We start from the raw sequence: 13,834 nt of genomic DNA, 5'->3' as shown, positions 1-13,834 counted from the left end.
TCTCAGGAGCATCTGCAGTCGATGTGAAGTAAGATATGAGGGGTAAGAGAGAGTGGTGAATAAAGATGGGAGGCATATGAAGCATGTGATATGTGACTGTGCTCCTGAAATGTATGTTATAGCTGGAGCAGACTCACTGACGTACTAGAATGCAAAATGTTTTCACACTTTATGCAAAACTCCCTGAAATGTGCCAAAAACATCAAAATGTTGGCATTTTGCGTGTTTTTTCACATGGCCCCCCCCCCCTTTTGCGAAAGGTTCACAATTTTCACCCCTTTACTGTAGGTCGGTTATAGGTGAAAGTGCATTTAAATTAATAATGATTTGCTGTGATGCAAAAGCATGTAAAATAGCTCATTAATTATTAATTGTGTAAAAACTGGCACTTGAAAACATTTTTGCCTGTTTTTTTTTTTTTTCCCCCCAAAAAAGGTATTTACCCCTCAGTGAGGTGCAGTTATCATTTTTGGACCATCCCGGTAGCAAACCCGTGCATGCAATTTTGCTGCCCAGCTCATTTGCATTGGTAGCAAAATTGTGCATGAAGAAGGCCGCTAACCTGTGAAAACTCCCACAGAAATGAATTTGAGAATAAGTTTTCAGTTGAAAGAGGAGCTGTGCACATGTGTTTACAAAGCTGACATGCTTTGATTCCAGCTTTTTCCCAATAACTAGTGTGCGCTAGATTCAGACAGTAATTTAGAAAAAAATGCCTTTTATTTCGGGTGTGGACAAGGGTTTATGACTTCAGGTACTCACACACCATAATCAGACATCAGCACTAGGGAGTATAGATTCCCTCACCCATTTTCCAGGGAAGCCATATCCAAAAAGGCCTGAGGCCAAAAATGTATTTCTGACTGAGAACAGGAGGAGGACTTACAGGTCACATTAGTCTCCAGTTACACGAGTCTCCTGAGATCCATGGCACTCTCCAGCCCCAATAAAGCAAATCGGAAGGCGGTCCCACGTAGCCAAGGCAAAAAAAAACAAAGGGACAACCTTATGCCGTGGAAAGATTTTATTAATATATTCTAGTAAAGAGCCCGACTCCGGCCGAGTTTCGCCAATTAAGGCTGCATCCAGGAATGGGTTTAGGATTTTGCAGCCCCTAGGCACTTTTGGTGCTTTTACCCCCAATCTCCTAGAAAGGTCTGTTACAGGGTAGCAGAGGCCAGCCAGCCTGCTTCTCCTAAATGTTTGCCACCCTCATCATCGACATAATGGGTGCCTATTGACAAATCTAGGGCTGGCCCCATCTGCAGTTTATCCTAAATATCCCCGCACATGATTTGTTGCACACCTTTCCACTGACAATCTAAAGTAGGTTTTTCTGAAATGAGGGCTATATCATTGGATGGACTCCTGTTCATGTCTATTTATTTTTTAGTATGCTTTACGAGCAGTGGATCTATCTATGAGTCAGAAATGAAAGTATGGATAACAAAATGAAATGAAAGCCTATTACTCATTAAAAGAAGTTTTTCTTTTTCTTTTACTTGTATAAAGTGTGGTCTGTGAGGTAAGTCAGAGGTAGAATGACTAAGACCTGATGTGAGGTACAGCAATCCCTCATTATATAGAAACTCAATGGAAATTCTGTTTTGGGACTGGGATTCGATGTACAGAATGCAGAACAAACTCACTGTAATGGAATTTGACCCCAGTGCGCTTCTTGTACTGTTGAGTTTCCTGTAACTGTCTGAAACTTTTGCACACTTTGAGGCTGGCTTGCTGATCCCCTCAGATAATGATGCCAATCAAGAATACAGTTCCAGAAGCACAAACGATATTCTCAGCTGCTATGGGGAGCTGTCAGAAAGAAGAAGCATTGTAAGCGGCTGTATTTGGATGCCTTTTGCTGGTAAGGAAAGCAGGGGGCCACTGAAAGCTCCAAAACAAGAACCAAGAAAATAAAATAAGGACGGTCGATGAGGCAGATGATCCCAAAGATGAAGGGGATAGATCCACAGAAACAGGCAGATGATCCAGAGGATGAGTCAGGGGAAGAAGGAAGATGATCACAGATTAGGAGCTGGTACATTTCTGTGGCTGTTTTAACCACTTCAGAGGCCCCGGCGTATTGATCCCCATCCTCCCTCGTCTCTCTGACCTCCAGCACTCTCCTCCTTCTCCTTCCCTGTGTTAATCCGCTGCTGCTGGCTTCACTGCTGCAAATTTCCTCCTCTGCATTGACTAATGGGAGGACCTTCTTTCAACCTGTGTGGGGCCAGCAGAAGGTGGGCTGACACAAACAAATCTCTTATCTTCTTCTCACCCGGGTGGACCTATACAAGTACAATATAAGACATCTTTCTACTCGTCCATACTGGCAGGTGCGGACACAGTTTTAAAGGACCATGTGCTTATGGACAGGACTAGTGCAATTGTATTACGCAGCCTAGGTGAACCTTGCACCGCCCCACCCCAATTAACTTTCAAGCACATAAGCTCCTCTCTTAAGATTTTATGTTAAACTCAACAATTCATTATGATTCTATCAACACTTCTCCCAGAATAATTCCGTAAAAACACATAATTGGACATCATGAGCCCAATATTCAAATACTGCTTAGCTGGATAAGTCAGACTAAGTGGCAGCCACTACATATCCGGCTATGTTCAGTGGTTGCCACTTAGCTGGAAAAGTCACTTATCTAACTGGATAAGTTGTGGGCAGGCAGTGGGTGGATCAGGATGGCACTACTTATCCGGCTAATGTAGCCGGATAAGTAGGGATATTCATACTTATCCATTTAAGTTATTGGTCTAACTGACTCCATTGCAAGCTTTTTACTATGAATATATCTGTAAAAACCTTTATTATGATTTTTTGTTTTCATGGCAAACTTCTTTTCTAATTCCCTCTTTGTCTTCCTTATCAGTACTGCCTGTTTTCTTCTTTTGGATCCATTTTACATTTTTTAAAAGATGTTCTTTTAGCTATTACAGCCTCTCTCACCTTACCTTTTAACCATGCTGGTAGTTGTTTAGCCTTTCTTCCACCATTTCTAATGCATGGAATACATTTGGTCTGGGCTTCCAAGATGGTATTTTTAAACAACGTCCATGCTTGACTAAACTTTTAAAGGTGAATTTTAAAAGTCTGGTATGCACCAAAATTGAGAGATGTGTGCATTGGTCGGGCTTGCATGCACCCACCGAACTTTAAAAGCCATTCGGATGTGTGCACACACATTTCACTTGATTTGTAAAGGGGCATGGTGTGGTTGTGGTATGGATAGGGCATGGGCATTTCACAACATCGCCAAGAGATGTGCGTGTAAATACTTATGAGCCCCGACATGCGCCTAGTTCCACTGCTGCTTAACTTTACTTCTGCTGTGGAGGAGGTATAACACAAAATAAAAGAAATTAGCTATTTCTGCTAAATTTAAAGGGTCTGGGGTAATTGAGAGTAGTTCAGACTATCAAACCAAGGGGGTTTGGAGGGCCTAGCTCTTAACTGGGTGAAATGGTGGAAGAAATGGTGAAACTGGCAATAGCGTGGAAATGCGCCCATTATAAAATACCTTGACTTACGCAATAGAATCAGGATTTGTGTGCCTAGGCATGTACCCACTTAAAACTGGGGTCACGTGCACACAGCCAGGCTATTTTATAATGGGCGTGCATATGTGTGCTCAAGTTATAAAATGGCCACCTATCTGGGCACACGCTGACGCACATGCATGCACCAATATGTGCCTACGCACTGGTTTGAAAGTTACCATCTTATACTTTGCAGTTGCTTCCTTCAGTTTTTTCCTAACCATTTTCCTCATTTTATCATTGTCACCTTTTTAGAAGTCAAATGCTTTTGCAGTAGATTTCTTTAGTGTTCTCCCTCCAGTTATTAAGTCTAATTTGATAATGTTGTGATCACTATTGCAAGTGGCTCCAACACTGTTACCTCTTGCACCAAATCCTGTGTTCCACTAAGCACTAGGTCCAAAACAGTTTTCCCTCTTGTTGGTTCTTGTACCAGCTGCTCCTTGAAGAAGTCATTAACGGGAGGAGTCAAAATCTGCGCTTGGATCTCTCCCCTTCCTTCCCAAATGAAACATGACACATTTTTGACTTTATAAAAGGCTGCAGTTTATTCCCGAGCCTGAACAATAAACATCATGCTGACCACGTGTCAGCCCGTGCTTCCCCCCCCCCCCCACCTTATGCCTTTTAATTCACCACCACATCTCAATAGTAAGCTATCGACTCACGCCCCCCTTTTCATACCCCGCCTCGTTCCAGCGAGGGTAAGCCGGCCTTTGAGCTTTAGCCCCCTAGCTCGCTTGGCCTTCTCATGCAGCAGCACCCCCCCCCCCCCCCATGTCCTTTAAACAATTCATTTATTTACAACATTCAACTTGGGCTTGGGTTTCCGCCACAAACATGGAAGCTTTGCTTCCTTGTTTCCCCACTGCGGCCCCTTATTTGCCTTCAATTGCACCTTCCAATCCTTCCTGCAATGCATTATTGGATATGTCTACCCCCGTCCGATAAGTGCATGCTATCACCTGTATAATTTTTCTTTCGCTTCCCAGACCATCTGCTTCCCAGAACCCCTTGTTTAACCTCCCATCACCCCTTTGTTTAGTTTAGTTTTGTTTTTTTTAAGACCTCATTTCCAGATTGGTTCGTCATGTTATTTGAAACGAACAATGGTATCCGACACCGCGTGTTGACTTGCTCTTGCAAGAAGGATCTTAACTCTACCCATCTCATGCCCCGTTTTTCTTAGCCAGCGAATCCTCCAATCTCGCCTCTCCACTTGCAGATTCTCCCCGTACAGCCACCGTTCTGCCCATTTTTCTGCCCAGTGAATGAAGGAGTGGCCCCCACCCTAGCGCATTCCTGTTTCCTATGCACCGTGTTTGTTCTGCAAAAGAAGAGACGTCCATTAATCCCATGTTCTTACTGCTCCCTCCCCTATTTCCATACATAACCATTATCTGCATTCGTTTCCAGCTGCCGCTCGCTTTGATCTCGCTTTGATCTCTTCCTCTGCCATACCGTTGCAACCCCAGACCCGTGAGTGGCGAGCCTTCCTCATGCTCTAAGATGGAGCCCTTCTGTTGTGGGCGCGCTCCCGTCTACTCGTGCATATTTCGCCCTGGGCATACCACTCCATGGTTTGCAAAGCCCACACGTAGCGATTGCCCTTTTCCTACTTGAACCACCTTGTACTTCCTCAAATGTACTGCTGCTCCCTCTCCTTGTAACAGCCCCTTCTCCACCATCTGCCCTCCTTTGTAACGTTTACCATTTGATCTTGCTACCGAGTCACTAAGCCCCATCGCTCTGAAGAAGGCCAATGAGAAGGCCACCCTAAATAACAGCACCTCATATGCATTATATGCAGACCAGCACACCTTCTCTAAGCACCTTGCGATTTTGACCAACTCGCAATACCTAACAGGTCACTTCTTATCCCCTCCCTTACTCACTCTCTTTGCCCTCCTCATAAAACCGCATCCTTGACTTGAAGCTGGGTTCATCCAACCTCGATTTCTGAAAGAAGGTGCAACCTGTTAAGGGTGACTACCACAAACAAGGCAGAATCCCTGAACTGTACCCATAGCATGTACTGCACTACTGTCTTGTCCCCAACTACTCCCTCTTCTGGTCCGCAGAAACCTTGTACTGCTCCACTTCCAGCTATATATGCAGTCCATGTACTCAGGCTACCGACTTTTTTTTTTGTATAACCCCCGAGTCCCATGGGTATTCTGAAAACAGTTCCGCATTCGTATGCTCTCCTGGTGCCGAGATCTGAAAATCTTCCACTTAAAATGAGAGAGAGCATCTGCTATACCTTTGACACTTGTAACTTGTCTTGCTTTCGCAGTCACAATTATGCTTGAACACCTGCTTACTAGCTCACGTAGCAGGGCTGAAACCTTCAAACATTTCACTGACCGCCGACTAATTACCCGCACCACCCCCAGGTTGTCACACTAGAATTCCTCTCAATTGTTGCTGAGCTCCTAATACTCTTGGAACGTAATGTTCTCAGTAATACCTTCTGCCACCCCACCCTCCCTCCATGGCTCTGCACACCATTTACCATGTGAATATGCCCTGAAGCCCGCTGATCCCGCATCATCATAGCACAATTCCAATTCCATATTTATTACCTCTCTATCAGGCATTATGCGGACTCCATTACACCCTTCCAAACATACGCCCCACACTTACAGTTCCTCATTAATGGCCTGCGTTACCTTTATAAAATGATGCACCTCCCTGACTGGCCAAAGCCTTGTACTGCCTCCTTAGCATGCTCTGCCCATCGGGATGACCCGTCCAGCGAACTTCAATGCCCCGACTGATGCCTGCAACTTTCGCCATGTAATGTTACTCGTCTTACCTGCTTCCTGCACAGAGTATCTTAGCATGCTCACCTTGTCATACGGCATTCTCGATGCTAGTGCTACCATGTTCAATTCGATCCCCAAAAAATTACTTCGCGGTCCCTGGGCTATAGGTATACCCAGCCTGTTTGCTACATCTAAGTACTTCCGACTGCTGATCACACTGATTTATCTGTCCTTCTCTAAAAAAGGAAATCATCTAAGAAGTGGAAAAATACTACCTCCTTGTCTTCAACTCATACTCCCACCTCAAGAACAAACCTCAACCTCAAGGTATGCACAAGGTACTGAGCAACACCTAGGCAGCACCGATCCACGAAAAAACTCCCCTCCGAAGGAGACATACTTTCTGGATGAATCGTTAATAGTCAGAACACTGTCCAGAACCTTTACTCCCGGTAATGAAGTCAGTGACATACACTCCTATTGGGTATGACAACTTCAAAATCATCCTAAACAATTTTTTTTTTAATTTGAAGTCTTCTTTGGTATCACATCTACATGGAGATAAGTGCAGGTGTCGAAAGGCGTCACACCGTCCCAAATATAAATCCACTTGCATTATTATTATTTTTTTTTTTGCTACCTCCTTGAACTTCCCTACTAACCTATCATGTTGAATACTAGCCCCTTTCCCAGGATCCTCCTATGAATTCTAAACCCCTCCCTAGACCCTTGAATAACAATTCCACTGCCTACTTGACCGGATATGTCCTTAACCCCTATACCGACTACCTAAATACAACTAGAGACTCTGCCTGCACTAGACTCATCTCACTGCTTACCCCTCTGTGCAATTAACACTCTGACTCTCGAAACATTTGACCGTAGGGGCGCTCCGATATAAGCTGCCCCGGCGTGCCAGAACTTGCCGTCTTGGAACAAAAGTTGGTGTTAATAAATCGCCAACGACCGTCCGCTCCACTCCTGGAGCTGCACTGCCTGATGCACCACCGCATTCTATTTAGCACTTCCTCCCACAATTCCATTACAATGCTAAGGCTGGCTGACTCATGTCCTGCCTGGGGCCTGTACTAAGTCCTAGCCTCTTTCCCTCTTGTACTCACTATACATAGTGGACTCGGAGCTGGAATCTCTAGCCCCCCCCCTTTTTTTAAATACTTTTTCCTTCCTCGTACGTAAATTTGCATACTCAACTCACCTTTTATCCGTGCTATGACAATACATTCCTGAGCCTTCCAATTCTTTACGACCAACTTCCTTCCTCCCGCCTCACCTCTGGGCACGAGAAGGCTCCGTCTCTTCATGCTTCCTCATACATGATGCCTGGGAACGGTCTGCTCTCCGAATCTATGGGAACAGGAAAAAACCAGTAGAACTGCCCCTGAACCTGTCCCTGTATACGCTGACCAACCCTTTGGACAGTAAATTAGGTGAAGCGCTCCCCGCTTGAGGCTTGCTAACCCTATCACCCTTCCCCCATCCCATATTATCATGCTCTAGAGTCGAACTTTGTACCTCACCCGCTGGCCCGTGAACGATCCATCCACTGGCCCGGCCATCTACCGCTCACGCTACCATTATCCCCCACCTCTCCCCAGTATGAAGTCCTAACCCTGACCGTGTGGCCTAATGGATAAGGCGTCTGACTTCAGATCAGAAGATTAAGGGTTCAAGTCCCTTCATGGTCAAAAAATCAATTTTATGGAGGAGAAGTCCATTACCTGCTATTAAGTTCACTTAGAGAATAGCCACTGCCATTAGCAATGGTTACATGGAATAGACTTAGTTTTTGGGTACTTGCCAGGTTCTTATGGCCTGGATTGGCCACTGTTGGAAACAGGATGCTGGGCTTGATGGACCCTTGGTCTGACCCAGTATGGCATGTTCGCATGTTCTTATGTTCTTATGTTCTAACTGCTCCTCACTCATCCCCACACTTGAGTTACCAAAGGTGTCACTTATGCTTGCCTGCTAATGGCTGCCATTCCCATCCGATCCTCTTTTCCTTTAACAGATCTCCTACTCTCGCATCTAACCATCTTCGCTTGCCCCACTACCCCTTTCTTCCCCATCTGCGTGCCCAGCCTGAGTCCTTTAGCTGTTAGTGCACCGCGCCCTAAAAGGGGAGCTCCTCCTGCTTGTGAACGCTAACCTGCCTGCTCCGCACCTGTGCTAAAGCCCCCCCCCCCCCCGAGCAATCCAACTGCGTGTAGGAGACTTTCTTCTGCACCTACCGAGCAAGAGCCCTACCCCTTCCACCCCAATCGCCCTACCATGAGCTTTCCCACATGAAAAATGAGTCCGCGGGGGAGGGGGGGGGGGAGGGAAACTTAAAAAAGTCCCTCCCCAGACGCGCTTGACGATTTATTTATTTATTTGTTTATATTTAGGTCTGATGCTCATCAGGAATATAAACTGGGGGTGTGTGTGGGGACCGCCCACCCAGGGCACCAGGGGATGGGGAGGGTGGAGGGGTCGACGTCGGCACCGATGCGAGGGAGCATTTGCCTGCTAGGACTCGCTGCAACTTCAGGTGACCAACACTGAAGAGGCATTTTATTTTTTTTATTCACCCCCAGAATGCTGGCACCAAACCACACGGCTGGGCGCTCCTGTCCTTGTATTTGCTGAATTTCAACCGGGAACTGGTCGGGTGCTGGGGGCGGGGGGGGGGACGACAGCTCCTCTATCCTACGAAAATGAAGCACTGGAAAACCTCTGCCTTTGAATAATATTAACTAAGAAAAATTCCTTTTTTTTTTTTTTTTTTTTTTTAAACGCTGAGACAGGGCCAAAAGACGCCGAAACCCCCGCACAGCCCACTCCTCCGTCGCTCAGGTCCATCTGGCAGGCACGAGAGCAACGTCATCCGTTGCCTGCCTGCCTGCCTGCCAGTAGCGCCGCTGCGATTTGACTCGCTGGCGTCACGCTACTGGCCCCCGCCCGCACGTCATGTCTCTCCTCCTTCACCACTCCCCCCCCCCCCGTGGAGCTCGCCGCCACCGCGCCTTTTCCTCCGTTATAGCGTGCGGCGCGGGACAGGCCCGCACCGCCACTCATTTTAGGAGGGCTGGATTAGGAAAAAGAGTGGCTCTTCATTGCTTTGCTCTGCCTGCGTTAGACTCACCCCCCTCTCCATTTCTCTTCCCTGAATGCTGCCTGGGAGGCTGAAGCAGGAGTCAGAGGGCTGTTCTCTGCTGCTGGAGTTTGAGTACTGGTTAATAAAGTCATCAGAGCAGAGATCCTGTGTGCTCATTTAATGGGCCTAGGGCAGCTTCCCCTTTTACCCAAAGATAAAATCAATCAGCCCTGTACATTCTAAAAGAAAAATGAAAAAAATGTTCTCAATACCTCTTGTCTGCTTTTTTTTTTTTTTTTTTTCATAGGAATGCATCTTCGGGTTTATAATAGGAAAATGGGAAAAAAATTGTGGAAATGTTCTCTTCTGTAAATGAAGCGATTGCTGTAGGTAGGCTAGTCTCTGTCTCTCCTCTTTATTTCTTTACTCTATCTGTCTCCCTTCATTCTCATTCTCTCTTTCTCTGTCTCCACTCTTGACTTTCTGCCTGCTTTTTGTTTCTGTTTGTCTGTCTCAAGCTGTCTCTCTTTTTTTTTTCTCTCTCTGCCTCCTCTCTATGTGCTTTTTTTGCCCTTAGGAATAATATTAATTATAGTTGTATGTTTTAACAGGAAAAGAATATACATTATGATCTATCTTCTCCCATTCTGTGCCTGTGGGAAAAATGCTTAGTAAATGACCCCTATATTTGCTAAACATCTGATTACACAATCAACTTTCTTTGGTAATCTTGTTACAATAATATTTATGGAATTTCAGCAGTGCCTAGACACTGCTGCATGAGCAGCCCCTGTGTCCTTCATTTTTACCTAAGCCAGGCAATACATGAACTGGTTTAAGAAAAATCCTGGGGGCAGAGCAATGTTATTATTTGTGTGTATGCAGTGATTTCACTGCACCTGGGGGAAATAACAGAGGCTTAACTGCTGTTCCCAAGACACTGAGCAAAATAGCTGAGAAAAATCGCTTGTGCTAAGTATACTGGTAGGCAATGTGAACTTTCCATTCTGTCTCCACAGAGAGGGGCTTTTCTTCTCACTATGTTAAGGGTTTTTTTGTTTGTTTTTTTTTCTGTTAAGGCAATTATCAGTTTTCAAGGATATGACTTTTACTCGTTCTTTTAACAGCTTTTTCTTTTCAATAGAGGGTTAATGGCTCCCAAAGCTAGTGGCACCAAGAGGAAGGCTTTCTGAGAATATTCAACTTGGACAGCCCTCAGAATGGGACTGATTACTCAGAAACTACAGGCTAGCAGAATACCTCGCCACGTGGTCCCATGTAGAAAACACAGACATAGCCTCACCAAATTACTGTGTTTATTTGTGATTTTATGTCATCTTGTATTTGATATTTTGTTTTGTTTTTTATGTTGTTCATTTTGCATGTATTTGTTTTTATTTTGCTCATTATGTATAATTTTTATGTACTCAGCTGATAATGTAGGATCATATGACTGACAATTTTTTTTTAAATAAATAATTAAATTCAGACTAAAAGCTAGATTTAACAAGCTTTATTTCCCCATAGACATAGAATGGGAAAAAAAGGCCTTACTAAATCAAGCACTAAGTAACCACAAATTAGAAATAGAAACATGCAGACAAAAAGTGAACTAGAACTTTTCTATTTCAGACTTTCCCTGCATTGCAACCCTGCTGTGCTGTGCAATATACAAAGAGATCAGAGATACAACTTTCCAAAGCTGCCAGAGAAAATCAAAGAATGAGCAGGAAAAACTCTGAATATAATCCTCGGGGGAAACAGAAGAAACGTCAACTATCACAGCAAAATATGTTGTATCCTGTGACAGAGTCTGAAAAATGTAAGATGATGAGAAACAATTGTGAACATCACCAGAATCCAGAAATTGTCTTTGTTATTTCTCTTCAGCAAGTTTTTCCTTCTACCTCCTTCTACTGTATATTACTTTGGCAACACATGTACAAATTGTCATGCTAATAAAGTTTCTTAAATCTCAATCTGAAAGGCGGTGCTGTCTAGGCACAGATTCTAGGCAGGAATTTCTCAGTCAGGGCTTCTAAACTTAAGCAGTAGTCATAGATCTTTTAAATGATATTAGCCTTAGGTAGGATAAATTTCTCATGTTTAGGATCCTTTATCACATTATGACAAGCATACTCTTTCAAGAATCATGGTAACAGTCCTAGCTTTATTTAAAGTAGCTTGAGAAGGGTTTTACTGTGGCTCCAAGCAGTTATGACCTGAGCTATTCTGCCATTTTATGGTGTGATATATCACAACAGGTTACAATTTGTACTAGGAAAATTAATTGGATACAATGGAGATGTGGTGGGATATCATTAAAATATCATTCATAGTGTATCAAACTGCAATCCTGGAGGGCCACAAACCAATATGATTTTCAGGATATCCCTAATGAATTTATTTTATTTTATTTAATAACTTTTATATACCGACGAACGTTGGGAACATCTCGTCGGTTTACATAGAACAGAACTTAGCAACAGGCTTTACAATTTATGCGCACGAGATACACTTGTGCATCAATGGATGCACGTAAATATGTCTCAGCCATATTCATTAGGGATGTACTGAAAACCTGGCCAATTTGCAACACTCCAGGGTTGAATTATGACACTCCGGATTGTACTCTATGGGATCCTAACAAATATGACTTCTTGGGGCTTCTATACTGATGGATAGTCATTGGGCCATGTGAATTGGCTCAGTTACATATTCAGCACAGGTTCTAAGAGGGGCAGACTGAATGCTAGCAGATATAGCATACTTTATATAGTTTCATATTTATTTATGTACCGTCATTCTGAGCATGCAATCACATTACACACAGCCATGTTTTTAATCCTTTCTGAAAAGCTTATTGCCTTTATGCATATGTAGCTTTTCTGGTAGGGTGTTCCAACGTTTTGAACCAGCAGCTGAAAGTGCCCTTTCCCTTACCTTGCTTGGGTGTGCTGAATGTATAGATGAAATTTGAAGTAGGCCCTTATTGGCAGATCTTACATTTCTGGCTGGCACATATAGATGTAATGAGGCATTTAACCATTCCATATTATTGCTATTAATCATATTTTGAAGTATAGATAAAACTTTAAATTGTACTCTATGGGCTGGAGTTTAAGACGTACGCGCGGGGGTACATTTGTGCGAGCAACCCGGTGCGCACAAATGTATGCCCAATTTTATAACATGCGCACGCAGCCGCGTGCATGTTAGTCCTTCTATTATCCGAAAGTGTAAATAACCGATTCACATCTACTCGTTCAAGACCTCTCATGATCTTAAAGTCCTCTATCATATCCCCCCTCAGCCGACTCTTCTCCAAGCTGAACAGCTTAATAGTTGCTTAATTGCTGATAAATATATATCCAATGCTTTTAATGAGTGTTCAGTGGAAATATCTATTGGAACAAGAAGCTGTATGTCATCTGTGTAAATATAAAAATTATCACCCATTCCTGATAATAATAATCTACATAACAGTAGCATGTACATATTGAAAGGGTTGCGGAAACAGCTGAACCTTGTGGAAGTCTGGTTAACATGTTAATTCTTTCTGATATACATCCATGTAGTCTGACCTGGTATATTCGATCTGTTAAAAAAGATCTGAAGCATTCTAATATTTTTCCCTCAATCCCACTTTCAGACGGTCTTTGAATCATGATGTTATGGTCTACTCTATAGTATCAAAGGCGGCTGATAAATCTAGTAACATCAGCAGGTATGAACGTCCTGCATCAAATCCTCGCAAAATTGTATCAGCTAAGGCCAACAGCAGTGTATCCATACTATAGTGTTTTCTAAAACTGTATTGTGTTGGGAATACACCGAATAGGTCAGTGGTTGCAGCACAGGCACGGAATAAGATGAGCTAACCACGGTCACTGCACAGACACTTAATGGGATAGACAGGCAGCACTTATAGAACTGGTATTAATTAGAGCAGATTGACAGCAATTACTGAATGGTCACTAAACTGGACAACCTGAAAGTCTGAAGATACAGAACAGGCTCTGAATGGAATAGACTGGCATGAGTTATAACACAGGATTGAAAGGGGTGGACTGACAGTCAGCAGTTATAGCACAGGCTGTGAGCTGTGTACACTTCAAGACTTACAAAAACTCATTGTGAATAGACAAATTGGATTTCAGAAGTTTGATAGCAGGTGCACTGAGGAGTCAGGCTAAATTTCAATTGATATGAATATATATATATTCATAAACGCTGACAGCATATAAAAACTTTAAAAGACCTCTTGCTTTTTCATGAGAACAGTGGAGGCTCTAAGAAGGCAGGTTGCCTGTCAACATTTGGGCAGCACCAAGTCAGAGGAGGCAGGCTGGACGACATTGAAAGACTCTGGAAAACTTAATGGAGACATTTGCCAAATGATCCTCTGACTTTC

At 43.7% G+C, this 13,834-nt stretch overlaps 1 non-coding gene across 1 annotated transcript; it reads left to right on the top strand.

The window, feature by feature from the left end:
• The first annotated feature begins 7,956 nt into the window (after positions 1–7,956).
• TRNASTOP-UCA lies at positions 7,957–8,029 on the top strand. Its single transcript has one exon. It is a non-coding gene; the product is annotated as a tRNA-Sec (tRNA).
• The last annotated feature ends 5,805 nt before the right edge of the window (positions 8,030–13,834 follow it).

Source organism: Rhinatrema bivittatum, chromosome 6 (assembly GCF_901001135.1).
Source record: "Rhinatrema bivittatum chromosome 6, aRhiBiv1.1, whole genome shotgun sequence".
NCBI lineage: Eukaryota > Metazoa > Chordata > Amphibia > Gymnophiona > Rhinatrematidae > Rhinatrema > Rhinatrema bivittatum.
Note: the sequence above shows the minus strand (reverse complement) of the source record. Positions and strands in the feature narration are given on the sequence as shown.